This window comes from Danio rerio, chromosome 9 (genome assembly GCF_052040795.2).
Source record: "Danio rerio strain M-AB ecotype USA chromosome 9, GRCz13ab, whole genome shotgun sequence".
In the NCBI taxonomy this organism is placed as follows: domain Eukaryota; kingdom Metazoa; phylum Chordata; class Actinopteri; order Cypriniformes; family Danionidae; genus Danio; species Danio rerio.
The window spans coordinates 13178097-13194666 of record NC_141029.1 but is presented as its reverse complement, the minus strand read 5'-3'; the positions used below and the strand labels follow the sequence as shown (position 1 = coordinate 13194666).

The window sequence follows — 16570 nt, the reverse complement described above, 5'->3', positions numbered from 1 at the left end:
AGAGTGATCACATTATATTTGGGCGTAATCTAGAGGCCTTTGCCTTTCATATAAGCCACTTCCGCAACCAAATGATCAACTCGAAGTCAAGTTATTATTTGATTTTCCTTAAACTTAAATAGGTGACAAGACTTTTGTGTAGTGTAGTGTAGTCTTGGAAATTAGAATTAGAATTATTTTGTTCATCCCAAACAGTCTCTCTTGTGTATATTATGGGAAATATTGTTTCATGTTCATACAAGTTAAAAATATGAAAATGAAATTAAAATCCAGTGATCATTTTCTCATCCTCCACTTCTTCCAAACCTGTTCAAGTTTTTCTTTTTTCTGTTAAACACAAATGAAGAATGCTGGAAAGCAGTAACCATTCACTTCCATTGTATTTTTGTTCCTTCTGATTGTCAATATCTCCTGGCTTCCAACAGTCTTCACAATATTGTTTTATGTTGAACAAGAAAGAAATTCAAAAAAGTTTAGCCAAATTGAAGAAATGTTCATACATTTGGTGAACTATGCCATTGATGGAATTACAAAATTGATTCACATTCTCCTCCTGAACAAAATGTCTCTGTGGATGCGCAACAACTGGCCTGATTCAGCATTATACAACACCTCGTTATACTCATTTATCATCCAGATGATAATATCAACTAATCAATTTCCCCCTGCCCCTCACATTCAGCCTAAAACACCTCAGGGTTATGATAGAGCATCACAGAGCCGCTGGTGTTTATCTGCTACTGTAACTCTTTGGCTGCCCACCATGTGCTGACGGGCCCTTGAGATGTGAAGAGCCGTGGATCAGGAAAGCACTGAGTCTGATAAAGTATTTCCTGTGTGGGACACATTATCTGGCCTGCTAGCTCTGACACAGAAAGCTATCAGATGGCCCTGGTCTATAAATCAAACATACTGGCAGAGCCCTGGCACTGGGGTGGCAGATAGCATCGATGGCATAACTGTAGTGCATGGAATGATGTGGAGGCTTTGTATTGTCCTGATGTAGGTCAGGGTCTGAATGGGTTTTGATCTTTGACTTAAGTGGAAGTAGAGCAGATCAGATGGGTTTGAGTTGATTTGGTCTACACTACTGGGAGTGGATTGTTTCTTGACTCTAGTGTGAAAATTTAACACATTAACTAAGAGAATTTAACTTACTTATGAGAATTTTCAAACTCTGGTGTACCTAGTAAACATTACAATACTCCTGATTGATAGTAAAACAACCTTCATAAGACAATTCTCTACCAGCACAACAAATTTACATTTTTATAAATTAGCACTTAAGACGTTTATGCCAAAAAAGGATTTTAAATGTTCCATTAAGATTTTAATTATTAATTATAATTTAATTTTAAGATTAATTACCTTACATTAATATATCAAACTTCATTTTGATTAATTATATGCACTTCTAAGAATGGAATTTGGACAACTTTAATGGTGATTTTGTCAGGGTTTATCAATTCCTAGGGTGCAAACTATGGCAGAGCTAGAGGTCTGGATGTAGACCCGGTGCAGTTGCAAGAGGAGCTACTTGCAATGCTTTTTTATGCACACCCCTAATCCCACAGAAAAGTTATTAGCTACATTGAGCGCATTGTGTCTGGCATTGCAAGATATAGTCTCAGCTTGCAAATTGAAGTCTGCATCTATTGCAAACATGAGCTTACAAGACATGGACTTCCCTAAAAACAAGATTTGTGAAATTTTGGGTGGTTTCAAAAATATTGACAATGTGTTATTTTGATGTGCAGTTTCAGTTTTTTTTTGTGTTTCGAGAGTTCATACTTAGATAATGCTTGACTATAATAGCAGGTTTGGGATGCTGTCCCGGGAGAGAACCCTGAGCTCGGAGATAGATTAAGGCCAACGTTCCTTCCTGGTTCCAAAAACGAAGTTTGAGAATGAAGTTTAGGCAGGATATTTCTAGTAGTTTTAGAATGATCTGATTGGCTAGCTAATGATTAGCGATAAGAATCAGCATTCGATCATTTCACGTATTCCTCTCGAAATTAGTTTGTAAAACTTCACAATGTGATCACAAAGAACCATTATCTGTAAAAGTGTACAAATGTAATTGATTCTTGCATGACAGCGATTTACACCTAAACTTTAAAAACATAACTACACGTGCTATGATGTTTACTTATAAATGTTATAAAGCACATATTATGTATGATCTTATTCTACTTCCACAATCCATATCAATACCTAAACCTGATTAATAAACATAAATTGGGAGTTTGAGGCAAAAATCCTAGTTATTTCTTTATTAAAAATGAGAATTGTACATTACAAAAATGACCTATTATGATTATGCTTTTTATATTATTATATTATGCTTTTTACACTTTTAACTTCATAATGTAGTTGTTTGTGCATAATAAATATCTGCAAAGCTGCAAAATCCACTGTTTCTTAACTCTCTTAAAAGTGAATTACAGAATTATTTTTGTACTTCAGATCAGATTGATGTTTAAAGTGCAATATATATATATATACACACACACACACACACAGTTGATGTCAAAATTATTTGCCCCCCATTTATTTTAATTTATTTATTTTTATTAAATTTCTGTTTATCGGAGAGAATATTTTCAGCACATTTCTAAACATAATAATTTTAATAACTAATTTCTAATAACTGATTTATTTTATCTTCGCCATGATAATATTTTACTAGATCATTTTCAATACACTTTTATACAGCTCAAAGTGACATTTAAAGACTTAACTAGGTTAATTTGGTTAACTAGGCAGGTTAGGGTAATTATTATTGTATAACGATGGTTTGTTTTGTAGACTATTGAATAAAATTACAGCTTAAATGGGCTATTAATTGTGTCCTTAAAATGGTTTTTAAAAAATGTAAATTTGCTTTTATTCATTCATTCATTTTCTTGTCGGCTTAGTTCCTTTATTAATCCGGGGTCGCCACAGCGGAATGAACCGCCAACTTATCCAGCAAGTTTTTACGCAGCGGATGCCCTTCCAGCTGCAACCTATCTCTGGGAAACATCCACACACATATTCACAAACACACGGACAATTTAGCCCACCCAATTCACCTGTACCTCATGTCTTTGGACTGTGGGGGAAACCGGAGCAGCCGGAGGAAACCCACGCGAAGGCAGGGAGAACATGCAAACTCCACACAGAAACATCAACTGAGCCGAGGTTCGAACCACCAACCCAGCAATCTTCTTGCTGTGAGGCGACAGCAATACCTACTGCGCAACTGCCTTGCCCAATCTGCTTTTATTACAGCCAAAATTAAACATAAAAAATTTTCTCCTGAAGAAAAAATATTATCAGACATACTGTGAAAATGTCCTTGCTCTGTGAAACATAACTTGGGAAATATTTAACAAAGGGGGGCTAATAATTCTGACTTCAACTGTATGTATGTGTATGTATATTTGGTACTGTGTGTATATATGTATATATATATATATATATATATATATATATATATATATATATATATATATATATATATATATATATATATATATATATATATATACTAAAGTAAAAAAAATATTATTTGTGCTTGTAAACATATAAAACCACATTTGAACATTTATTTTTAAGACTAGTTCACAGATAGCTCTCCTGGGCCACAGTGTTGGTAGTTTGTGATTGTTGGTGGCTCTTTGGATCAGATGACACATTTAAGCTCAGCATAACAAAAGAGCTGATCACACAATGCAGACACTGACAGAGATGTTGCATATCTGATACGTTTTCCCTCCATCTGTACACTGGATACATGGGAATGTGTGTGAGATACAGGACACAACTTGTGCCAAAACATACATTATCTATTCAAATTAATTTACTCACCCTCAGGCCATATAGCATATAGGTGACTTTAAGAATGTTCAAAAAGAGTTTTGGTTCTTGTTATTTAAAAAATGCAAGTCAATAATAACCATCAATTTGATGATCCAAAACACTTATCAGGGCAAAACAGATGACACGTTGAGGTCTAATGAAGTGAAAATGGACTTTCTGATGAAGATGGAAGCTTCCTGATGCATATCAAATATAGGGATGATGTAAAAGTGTTTTAAACTCCACACTGTATGCCAAGGCTGTGATTTAGAGGTAACAAATTTGATAATTAAGTTCATTTTTTTGCACAGACTAATTATTTTGCTTCTTAAAGCCTCAATATATTCTCAGCAGCCATGAGTATTTATTTTGTTTTAACTGTATCTGTTTTTTTTTATTTATTTTTTTTATTGTATGTGAAGTTAGCCATGGCCATTTCATAAATCACCAGGAACCTCAATTTAGAGTTTATTTTAATACTCTACAGAAGAAAGTAAGTCACCTACATGTTGGATGACCTAAGGTTAAGTAAATGAACAACACATTTTCCCTTTTGGCTGAACTATGCCTTAAGAATTGGTAGATTGGAAAATACTTTGACAGGACTATTGACATCGGACTTCAAAGAAAGAATAACATGTATATCAATATAAATGCCTTTCTCTCTGCTGTCATTAGATCCACTCTGCACTTAACTAATAAGCGTGTGGCATCATGATGAAGTCATAAGGTCAGGTTTGGGTAGTTGCGTGAGGAGCTCGTGGCGGTGTTTTGTGAGGTCGGCTGGTCAGTTGGAGGGCTTTAATGACTAGGTGAGATGTACTGGTTGAGGCAAGAGAGCTGTCCTTCAGTAATGACTGGGGCTGCTTCCCGTACTGATTACAGGCTTACTGCCAGTGTCAGTGCAGCCGCCCAACTATTAGCTGCCCCTTTACAATGTATTAGAGTGAAATAGCGCAGGTAGCTGACCTCACACAGCCCTCAGGCTAAATGGTGAATGCACTGTTTGCGTTTAATAGTTTTTGTCACTATGCAATAAAGTATGGTGGAGTATTTTATTTCATCTCATTTTAAACTATAAGTTAAGGTTGCATTTGTTATGATGGACCAATGATGAGAAATACATGTCAAGAATCTATTAATCTATACTGTTCATTTTAACACTTACTACTACATTAATAAGACCCAAATTCGTGTCTGTTAATCTATTCTATTGACCCTAAAATAACTTTTAATATTAAAGGTTAGCAAAAACTTGAACACATTAACAAATGTACTGCTCATTGTTATTTACATGCAAGTGTTGCCATATTGCTTAAATGAAGATAAGGCTGTTTTGTTACTTAACCTTTGTGCACTTTTCAAATTTACTAGCTTTTTGTTATATTCGGGATGAAAACATCCACTGAATTAAACTGCTGTAAAAATGCATCAGATTAATATTTTATTTTTCAAATATTTTGCATTAATCTGTTTGTCAACCTCAGTCCTGATCAAAACTGCTAAATTGTCAAGAAAATTACAGGATTTTAACTCACTAATTGGCAAATTTATTAATGACGTCACTGATTTATGTAAAATTATGTATTTTCAATATTAGAAGTAATTGTGGACTACATTTTTTAACCTTTTCTCAAAGCCTTAGATTGTCGGCGCCAATAGATTAGTGGTACTGTGCGCCGACATATAGACCAATTACCATTTTTGTAAATCTTCAGGATTCGCGCGCAGGGAGGTGGCAGGAAAAAAAACGGGAGCGCTAGCATTTACTGTGAGGGAATGACATGCGATGCGGTACAGAGTTTGATGTTGTCCTAGAAATAAGATTTATTGATTACATATTATATATATATATATATATATATATATATATATATATATATATATATATATATATATATATATATATATATATATATATATATTATTTACATAATGCTTACAGTGTATTATAACAGCTTGATAAGCACAGTTAATTAGCTAAATTAACATTAAAGTGAGCGTCGTTCGTCTGACAAGTCCATTTGCGATAGCACCCTTCCAATAGATATTGGATAAGACGAAATGACCAAGCATCCAGCCCAAAATATACAATCTCATTGAAACTCCAAGTGATTTTACAAGAATTAAGATAAAGGCAAGTCTTTGGATGCCAACAATATTGTTCTGTGTGGTCATGTGCAAGAAATAATGTTCCATGATTACCAGATTCAACACTATGTAGTGCTAAAAACCGAGGTTCTGCCTAGCCAAAGACAAGGAATGAAGACGGAACTGTACAAGGCCTGGGTAATAATCAACAAGCAAAACGACTGCATTCTGACAGCGAACTACACCTGAACTCACGGCAGGGTAACTTACACTGTAAAAAGTGCTACACTCACAAAGTTGGTTCTATCTACTTTAAATAATTGCAATCTAGTTAATTTTATTTGTTTTATACCAAAAAAAATAAAATTTGCTTCCTCTTTACTTAAAATATATCAGTTTTTATAAAACTGTATATTTTGAATAAAACTAATGCAATTTATTTGAGTAGATTTTTGTACGTGGTTATTGTGTAGAATAAATGTTATAAAAGTGAGTTGACACAGACAATTTATTAGAGCAGCTGTCGATGTGGGCAGGTGTTCATAAAACGTGATTTTAATAGTTTGGTTCGACTCCTTTTTCATTGCCCGGGATTTAGCAGGCAGACGCAGCTTCTGCAATGGTCGACATTAACTGCTCCCAGCAGCGGATCTGATTAACACGGTAAGTTGCAAATTTAGCCGAATGATAATTGTAAAGTCATGCAAAACTGCTGTCTTCGCTAGGCAGGTGAGGTTTTAGCTTTGTAAATTGTACTGTAGCCTCAAGTATGTTAACAGTTAGACTGCTCTCACATGGAAAGCTAAGTTGGCTAACGATAACCAACGCTAGTTTATGCTAACGATTATAAGTGATATTATTGAGAAAAAATAGTGAAAGTAGTTTTAAAACACTTAGTAGGTATAACTAACGTTGCAGAACCGATTAACAAGGTCACTGGTGGGCGGTCGGGGTGTGGGGGTTTAGTTTGTTAGCGCTAACTTAGCTAAAGTTAGCTCACCTAAGTTATAGCAGCACATTAAGGGTGGATACTAAATGCAGAAACGTATGCAACAGTTAAGTAGTTTGTGTTTAACGTAAGAGAAAGTATAACTTAAAGTTTGTGTTTTAGAGATTTAGTCCATAAGTTTTTTAATGCTGCATAGTGAATAAATTACAGATTTACAATTTATTTTAACTTAAATTACATTTACTACTGATGTTTACAGAACCATTTAAATTGTATGCACCTTATTCTAAAATGCATGTTCTTGGTCTTTAGATACCAAAGTGATTTTGTTACCTGTGGATCTTCAAACTTCACATCCAGGTAAGAAAAATATTAGATACAATTACAGCTATAATTATTTGCAGGTAAGTAAAACATTGGTAAAATTGCAAACAATAGTGGGCTCCATAGAATTAACTTACATTTGATATCTGAAGATTTTTTTTATGTGTGCAACAGTACAAACAGTATAAAAATATCCTAATGCAGTTTCTTATTATCTGTGTCTTTCAATAAAGCTAACTGATAACACTGAATCACTGAACTGTCATTTGCCAGTGACATTAAATTTGAAGAAAAAGTTAAATAAATGTAGCTTTAGCAAAAAATTAATGTAAACCTTAATGTAATGTGTAAAATGGCAATGTATTTATTTATTTATTTAATAAAATTTGTATTATGACGTGCAAAGTTTGGTGCAAAATGAAGATGACAATTAAATTATAAAATTTGTATTCTATAATTTTCATATAGCCATTTTCAAACAGTTTTAATATCTAAATTAAATACACATTCTTATGCTTTACAAGTTGCCAAAATAAACAAAAAATGTAATACCTAAATTTTAACAATTCTTTGATTGACAGGAAACCACAATGACATGCACTGTTACACTGAGTAAAATCACAGTTTTCTTTAAAATTTGATAACTAAAAACATCTGGAATAATGTAATTACACAACCTCTATAACCTTTTTTTATTTTTTAAATAGAAGTTAGGTAATTTTAACTAAGGTAATTTTTAACTGATAAACTAAGGTGTTTCATCCATGCATCATTCTCACTGCACTTTTGTAACTTCACTTGTAGTTTTTTTCTATTTAGTATTTAGCTATTTAATGTTGTTTGGTATCAACCACCTGAACTCCTGTTTCTTTTTGTCTCTACCAATAGAGTTGTGAGGAATCAGAGGTGCATGCGGCTGCCCACGGGAAAAATTTGCCATCAGCCCAACACAGTTTGGATTATCATAGGACTGTCAGAGGTTTGCCAAACCTGTCAAATGCATGATGGCTCCTGTTTGGACTTACCGATGTCCTCGACTTCAAGTATCCATCAAAACTGTATACATTTGAGATATATTAGAGACTCTTTGTGGGACTGGACATTATGCATCCTAAATCTTCATCAAAATATGCAAATCTCCTCACTGAGTTGCCTTGGATGATTTCTCAATAGGATCTGGTTTTATTAATGTTTTTATTTATGTATTGTGTATGTGTAGCCACATTAATGGCCTATTTTGTAGTCACTATTAAAAGGAACACCGATTGATATTGAATACATGTTATGGTCTTTAATTCATCTTCCCATTCTTATTTAATTGTTATTGACAGGAAAGTCTGTTTATCTGTTTTTACTAGTGTATATTGTGCTTACAATATAGAAACGAAGATTTATTTTCTGAGGTTACAGCCAGAAGTCAATTAAATTTGTTTTAAATGACATATGCATGGGTAATTTTTTTTTAGATCATTAAGTTCATAATACTTAATTAAAATGAGTACAGTCAACATATAGCAATGTATAAGTAAGTTAAGTTTAACAAAAAAAGTAAGTTTATCTGATTTGAGTAATTTTAGAAATATTAGTTGGCTCAACTTAATTTTATTGCATTTGTTTTAAGCAATGTTTTAGTGTTTAAAATACTTAAAAAAGGCTGGAAGTTGAATCAACCTAAAACGTCCGATGCAACCACTTGCCTCACTTTTTATAAGTTAGATCTAAGTAACATTTTTTACAGTGTATGTGAACTTACACATACAGGTAAAGTTGGTTTTATATTTGCGCATTCTGACTTTCTCCTAAATAATATAAATTCATAAAAGTATTATTTGCAAACTCTAAATAGCGAAATCATATTAGCAGCCAATGACTATCAAAGTACAACATTGTTCACAATCAAATAAACAGTGTTAATATTATTTTCAAGTCACACTTGCAGGTTATTTCAGATCAAATATTCAAAGTGCCGTGGTAAACAATATAGGGAGTGTCACAAGTTGTCACTGAATAAATGTGTGAATATAATACCAACTTTACCTTAATAACATTTCATTTTTAGCATTCAGTGTCCGCCGTTCAATTAATTATATGTAACTGTTTTTGTTGAAATCATTTCTGCAATCAAAAACGAGCGATGTGTATGATTCAGCATAGCATGAACTTACCTGATATGAAATGAGAACGGCAGAGTCCAGCATTTTTAATTAGGTCGTCACTTCATTCAGCTCTCTTTTAGCCAAAGATGTCTGCAGTTGGCATTAAAGCAGTGTGGTGTATGGTAAAAGTTAAGTTTTCTATTTTTGGACTTTCAAATTTGTTATCCTACCGTACAACACAACACATTTACTATTGCAACCAGTCTTTTTTTGCAACCGAAGACCCGTGTGACATCATGTGTGATGTAGGTTGGCAATTGCTCTTTAGCACAGACATGCTCACGGCAACCCAAGGTCGATTCCCGACTCAATGTCCTTTGCCGATCCTTCCCCTCTCTCTGCTCCCAATGCTTTCCTGTCTCAAATCTCTACTGTCCTATAAAAGTAAAAAACTTTTATATAAATACAATTATTATATTTTTATTTACTCCATTTAGTCCTGAGAGCTGAGATGCATATTTTGATTTTCTCAGACACATATCAAGATAAGTGTATAAAGATCACTCACATACTCACAGACACGCATACACAACATTTAATTTACTGTTATATTCCATCTAAAATCCACAAAAAAGTTTTTTTTGTTTTTGCACAGGCCTATCTAAAGGGTTAATAGTGCCAACTGTTGATCAACAGTAAAAACTACTAATTTTACCTCTTACCAAAAGGGAAACCACTAATAATTAAAAATGCATGATTATATGCTGTCATGGTTTTATAATAAAAAATGTGGTTATAACGAAAAACAATGGGGCAAAAACAGCCACCAAAAAAATGAAAATCAAACAAAAACAAAGCATCAAAAGCAATTCTCATGTCCAAGACCTTGATTAAAGGGTAAAAAATTTAGTCCACAATTACTTTTTGTGTGTGTGTGCATGCGATTGTGAGTGCGTGTGTTTAACCAAATCAGGGACATCATTTATGATAACATGCTGTGACTTTCTAAACTATTTAATAACTTTTTATCAGGACTGAGGTTGATTAACAGATTTATGCTAAAAAAAAAAAAAAAAAAAAAAAAAATATATATATATATATATATATATATATATATTTTTTTTTTTTTTTACAGCAGTTTAATTCAGTTAATGTTTTCATCCTTTACATAACAATAGAGTAGTAAATTTGCCTAGAGTGTAATATTAAGTTTTTTTTATTATTTTAATTCAAAGCATTTTCTTAAAATATGTGTCAAAATAAGATATGTCATCAAAAACCATAACTAAAACACAGAGAAAGTTATGGCCAAATCAAGACTCAAAATTACCCCAGAGTGGAAAAAAACATCCCCAAAAGCACACAAGGGTTCATGTTTGTTTGGAACAGACAACAAGAAATGGAGAAAAGAGAGTGTAAATAATTTTTTGATAACACTTAATAGTTCATTAGTTAATGTTAATTAATTTATTCACTAACATGAACAAACGATTAGTAATACATTTATTATGGCATAAATACATGTTTGTTAATGTTGGTTAGCAATTAACAGTAAGTTAAATAACGTTCATATTAACCCAGAGTGCATTAACTAATATAAACAAGCACAACTTTAGATTTTAATAATACTTTTTTTATTTCTTTTTTCTTTATTTCTTTTTTTTTTTTTTTTTTTTTGCATGTGAAATGTTGTATTATGATTAATTAATGCTTTACAAGATTATTCATCCTTAACCATTATTATAAATTGTTACCTATTTTTTTTAGCTTTTGAGCACTTATTTTGTCAGGCATTCAGACATTATTTAGACATGGTTAAATGAATACACGTATTTAACATAGCATTGTAATTCATTAAAATTGTTTGTATCTATGCACAAAAATGTTAAATTGTATTTCTGTCTCTTTATTTCATCTTGATTCATTAATTAGACTAGACTTTAAATTTTCATTGACAAAACAAGAATAAGATGCTGTTTTATTATTATTATTATTATATTGTTGCATGTCCTATTTGTCGGGTATTCTGCTCAACAGAGACCTACAGTATATACGCAAACAGTAGCTGTCATTTTTCACATGTACTGATGGTTATTCACCTGCCCAAACATGCCAGGATTCTTTCTCAAGCCGATAATAAAACAAAAACAGAAACATAAGAGCTGCTACCATCATAGAAAAGAGCAAAATGAGTTTCAATACTGCTGCTGTTTAATGATATATTCTGTTTTACGCTTCGGTCAGGAAGTAGTCAAGGTTTAACAGCTGTGAATGAACACTATTTGGCATTTGTTTACACGGCAGCGTTGTATCCATTATGCTGGATTACACACGAGTTATCTTTGGCATCACAGCATGAAACCAGTGAGGAGTTTTGCAGCCAGCATCAACACAGAGAACAGATAAATGTCAACCCTGAAATGTTGTACTCTATGATTTATACTTATTTGTAGATTATCTCTAACACAGCACAGAAAAACCTGTGAGGTTTGCTTGACTTAGTTTGTCTTCAGTATCAAGCATTAGTTTCCTTATATATCTTTCATTCATTTTTTTTTTTTTTGGCTTAGTCCCCTTATTAATCAGGGGTCGCCACAGCAAAATGAACCACCAACTTATCCAGCATATGTTTTACGCAGCAGATGCCCTTCCAGCTGCAACCCAACACTTGGAAACACCCATACACACATACACTACGGCCACTTCAGCTTATTCAATTCACCTATACCACATGTCTTTGGACTATGGGGGGAACTGGAGCATCCAGAGGAAACCCATGCGAACATTGGGAGAACTTGCAAACTCCACTCAGAAATGCCAGCTGACCCAGCCGGGGCTCAAACCAGTGACCTTCTTACTGTAAGGTGATTGTACTACCCACTGCACCACTGTGACGCCCCTATTTATTATATATATATATTTAGTTCTTCATGTTTTTTTGAAGTTGACATTTAACCACAGGCTCTTTAGTTCGCACTTTCAGAATCCGTGAAAGATTTGCTGATAAGTCTGAGCTGCTTTGATGAAGAATAAGAAGACAAAATATGAAGCGGATGGAAAGGGCAGAAAGTGTTCATGCTTTGATGTAGGTGTTATGTTTTTTCTCTATTTTGTTCAGTTTAAATGTTTTTTTGTTTTTTTTCTTTGGGTTCTTGATTAAATCTTTAGATTATTGTGTTAATTAATTGAAAGGCCGAATCCCAATAACAAAAATAACCAAAAACATTTTATGTGACTTCAGTTGTTTTAACTGTAATCATACGAGGTTCCATTTATTTCAATTTCATATATGGGCCATTTAAGGCAAATATTTGGCACTTATGGCAAAATGTAATCTGAATGTGAGCCTAATGTGGTCCGTGTGAAAAATGATAAATTTGGCCCAAAGGAAAATTGTGGGCCACAGTTGGCAAAATAGTGGCATAGTCATTTAAGGGAAATCTGGGTCTAAACCTAAAGTGGCTCTCATGTGTAGGTGCAAATGTGGCCCAGTTATCTTAAGACAGATGTGGGCCACTTTTGGCAAATATTTGGGACAGTAAATTCTGGCTATTGAGACTGTGAACCTAATGTGGCCCATTAGCATATGTTTTACGCAGCGGATGCCCTACCAGCCGCAACTCAACACTGGGAAACATCCACACACTCAGATTTACTACGGCCAATTTAGCTTATTCAATTCACCTATACCAAATGTCTTTGGACTGTGAGGGAAACTGGAGCACCTGGAGGAAACCCACGCAAACACGAGGAGAACATGCAAACTCCACACAGAAATACCAACTGACCCATCCCAGGCTTGAGCAGCGCTTGTGCTACCCACTACACCATTGTGGTGCCCAACATGTATACATACATTAATTCATTCATTTTCTTTTCGGCTTAGTCCCTTTATTAATCTGGGGTCGCCACAGCGGAATGAACCACCAACATATCTAGCACGTTTTTTTTACACAGCGGATGCCCTTTCAGTCACAACCCATCGCTGGAAAACACATGTATACACTATTATCCAATTCACCTCTAGATGTCTTTGGAATGGGACAGGAAACAAAGCACCCAAAGGGAACCACGCAGACGCCACAAGAACATGCAAACTCTGCACAGAATGGCTTCCTTTTCAGATGGGACTTGAACCAGCAACCTTTTTGCTGTTAGGCGATAGTGCTACTCACCAAGTCACTTTTTTTTTCTACTGTCTTGTTACTAACAAAGTGAATCTACAAGAAAAAAACATTTGCGATATTTGCTGTCGACAACATTGCATTTACATTACAACAATGCATTTACATTACATTTACATCAGGGGTGCTCAATCCTGTTCCTGGAGATCTACCTTCCTGCAGATTTCAGTTGCTACCCATATCAAACACACCTAAACCAATTAATTAGGACCTGAACACCACTTGATAATTACAGGCAGGTGTGTTTAATATGGGTAGCAACTGAAATCTGCAAAAAGGTAGATCACCAGGAACAGGATTGAGCACCCCTAATTTACATTTAGTCATTTAGCAGATGCTTTTATCCAAAGCGACTTACAAATGAGGACAAGGAAGCAATTTACACAACTATAAGAGCAACAATGAATAAGTTCTATAGGCAAGTTACAGGTTTGTAAAGAAAGTGTAAGAAGCGAAACATTAGTAATTTTTTTTTTTTTTATTTAGTTAGTGGAGGAGTCAGAGAGGGATTTGCATATTAGTAAGGAAAGTGGAGACTAAATAGTTGAGTTTTTAGTTGTTTTTTGAAGACAGTGAGTGACTGCCGTTCTGATGCAGTTAGGGAGTTCATTTCACCAACTGGGCAGATTGAATGTGAGAGTTCGGGAAAGTGATTTCCTCCCTCTTTGTGATGGAACCATGAGGTGACGTTCATTCACAGAACGCAAGTTTCTGGAGGGCACATAAATCTGCAGAAGTGAGAGCAGATAAGAAGGGGCGCAGCCAGAAATCGCTTTGTAAGCAAACATCAGAGCTTTGAATTTGATGCGAGCAGCAACTGGCAGCCAGTGCAAGTGGATGAGTAGCGGAGTGACATGTGCTCTTTTAGGTTCATTAAAGACCATTCGTGCTGCTGCGTTCTGAAGCATCTGAAGAGGCTTGATAGAGCTAGCTGGGAGCTCGGCTAGTAGAGAGTTGCAATAGTCCAGTCAGGAGAGAACAAGAGCTTGAACAAGGAGTTGGGCTGCATGTTCAGATAGGAAGGGTCGGACCTTTCTGATGTTGTAGAGTGCGAATCTGCACAATCGAGCAGTTCTAGAGATGGGGTCAGAGAAGTTTAGCTGGTCATCAGTCGTTACTCCAAGGCTTTTCACAATTTTGGATGCAGTAATGGTTGCCCCATCCATCTGGATTGAAAAGTTGTGATGTAAAGTCGGGTTGGCAGAAACTCTAAACATTTCCGTTTTCGTGAGGTTACGCTGAAGATGATGATCTTTCATCCAGTGTGAAATGTCTGACAGGCAGGCTGAGATGCGAGCCGGAACCAAGGGATCATCATGGTAAAAAGAGAGGCATAGCTGGGTATCATCAGCATTGTAGTGGTAGGAGAATCCATGTTTCTGGATGACTGATCCTAAAGATGTTGTGTAGATGGAGAAAATAAGTAGAAGTAATTCTCCACAGATAGAGGAGTAATACTCCACAGATGGAGAAGTAATAATCCACAGCACAGTCCGATAATCTGTTATGTGTGATGTTTAGGCTGGTGAATGGGGAGTATTGCAAAGTCTTGGTGTATAGCAACAGAAATTTGTTATTTTCCATAAAATTTTCCAAATTTTAAATTACATTTTTTCCAAATTAATTATTTTCCATATTTTTTGTATTTTTTCATACATTTCGTTATATAGCAAATTACTCCACGCCCCCCTTCCCTCCGGTATTGACATCACATTTGTTAAAGTCCCTTACTTTGACAAAAAACTGTTTTCAAAGTATAACTTACGATATCTAAAAAAAAAAAAAAAATATATATATATATATATATATATATATATATATATATATATATATATATATATATATATATATATATATAATATTCATTCACTGAAGTTGAACGGAAAAAGTGTTCTGTCAACATTTGCTTAACTTATTGGACAATTAACATTTCCGGTAAATATTTAGAGACATTAAACCTTTTTTACAGAGAAAAAATAATAAATCAGTCACGCTTTATTTTGATAGTCTGTTTGTTGAATTTAAGTTACATTACATCTACATGCCAACTAATTCTCATTAGATTATAAGGAGACTGTTACATTGGGGTTTGTGTAAGTTGACATGACATTTCTTATAGTCAGTTAAATATCTGTTGAAGGAGCATGTTAACAGATATTAAGCAGACAGTCTACTAATACTCAAGTGGACCATCAAAATCCTTTAAATAGAAACCATTTGTGGAGCTGATTGAGCAGAAGTTAAAGAGTTGGATTAAAGAACCAGCATGGAGCTTAAGGTTGGAGGAAACAACCAAGGCATACAAACACATGACGATGAATGGCTACACAACAGGCACAGGTGAACGCAATCAGTGGACCAGTGAGTAATCATACAGCAAAAGAAACTAGATTTAACAAAACAATTCAAACAAAAACATTAACCAAATACAACATAATGTCAGTGTGTTTATGATACGGCTCATATTATGGTGGCAGGTGTGTTTGTAGTAGTTTGCGTGCCGAGTTGTGGTACGTTGTTGCTTATTTCTTACTTTGAAAATACCCGCTGCTAGCTTCAGGCAAAATTACACAACTCACTTGCATACTGAGGTCCAATAAAGAGATGCAAAATGTTTTGGTGCTGTTAGTTTTATATCAGCACTTTCAGAATTGTTAGCCAATCACATCCAACGACTGTCGTTATCAAATTAAAATCATGTTACACTGTTTTCTCCTAAACATTTCTATATCCTCTTGTTTCCCCACCAGCCAGACACATGAGGGTGTTGCTGAAGACGTGGGTTGATGGGTTGAGATGCAGGTGAGGAAACGATTGACTGAAGGGAGATTTCCTTGACAAGCGCTCCTCGGGGTATAGTGCTCATCACAGCGATCGAAAAGAGCGATGCAGTTCACAACAAGAGCAACCCGACACACACATGTACAGCACTGGGGAATTCCTCAGGACACCTTTAAGACAAGAGATGAGAGCTGGAAAAAGCTTCTCTCTCCCTCCTGTGTGCTTCATTCGCTCCACCTATCCCTCTGTTTAAGGTCGACCCCTCCTTTCTCCAGCTGACTTATTCTCATTTAAATGTCTGC

General features: G+C 34.7%; 2 protein-coding genes and 2 long non-coding RNA genes across 4 annotated transcripts in view; 3 read left to right on the top strand and 1 right to left on the bottom strand.

Annotated features, from left to right (window-relative positions):
* The window catches only part of LOC141376079 (uncharacterized), a 996984-nt gene that overhangs the window by 730938 nt on the left and 249476 nt on the right, over positions 1–16570 (top strand). The gene's annotated exons all lie outside the window — the stretch shown is intronic.
* The window catches only part of LOC147842282 (uncharacterized), a 164318-nt gene that overhangs the window by 27952 nt on the left and 119796 nt on the right, over positions 1–16570 (top strand). The window lies entirely within an intron of this gene.
* LOC147842285 (uncharacterized) lies at positions 6538–8483 on the top strand. The gene is made up of 3 exons (XR_015498979.1): positions 6538–6597; positions 7196–7243; positions 8096–8483. It is a non-coding gene; the product is annotated as an uncharacterized LOC147842285 (long non-coding RNA).
* LOC147842284 (uncharacterized) lies at positions 12375–15259 on the bottom strand. Its single transcript, XR_015499237.1, has 3 exons — positions 14069–15259; positions 13805–14023; positions 12375–13748 (listed from the first exon to the last, which is right to left on the bottom strand). It is a non-coding gene; the product is annotated as an uncharacterized LOC147842284 (long non-coding RNA).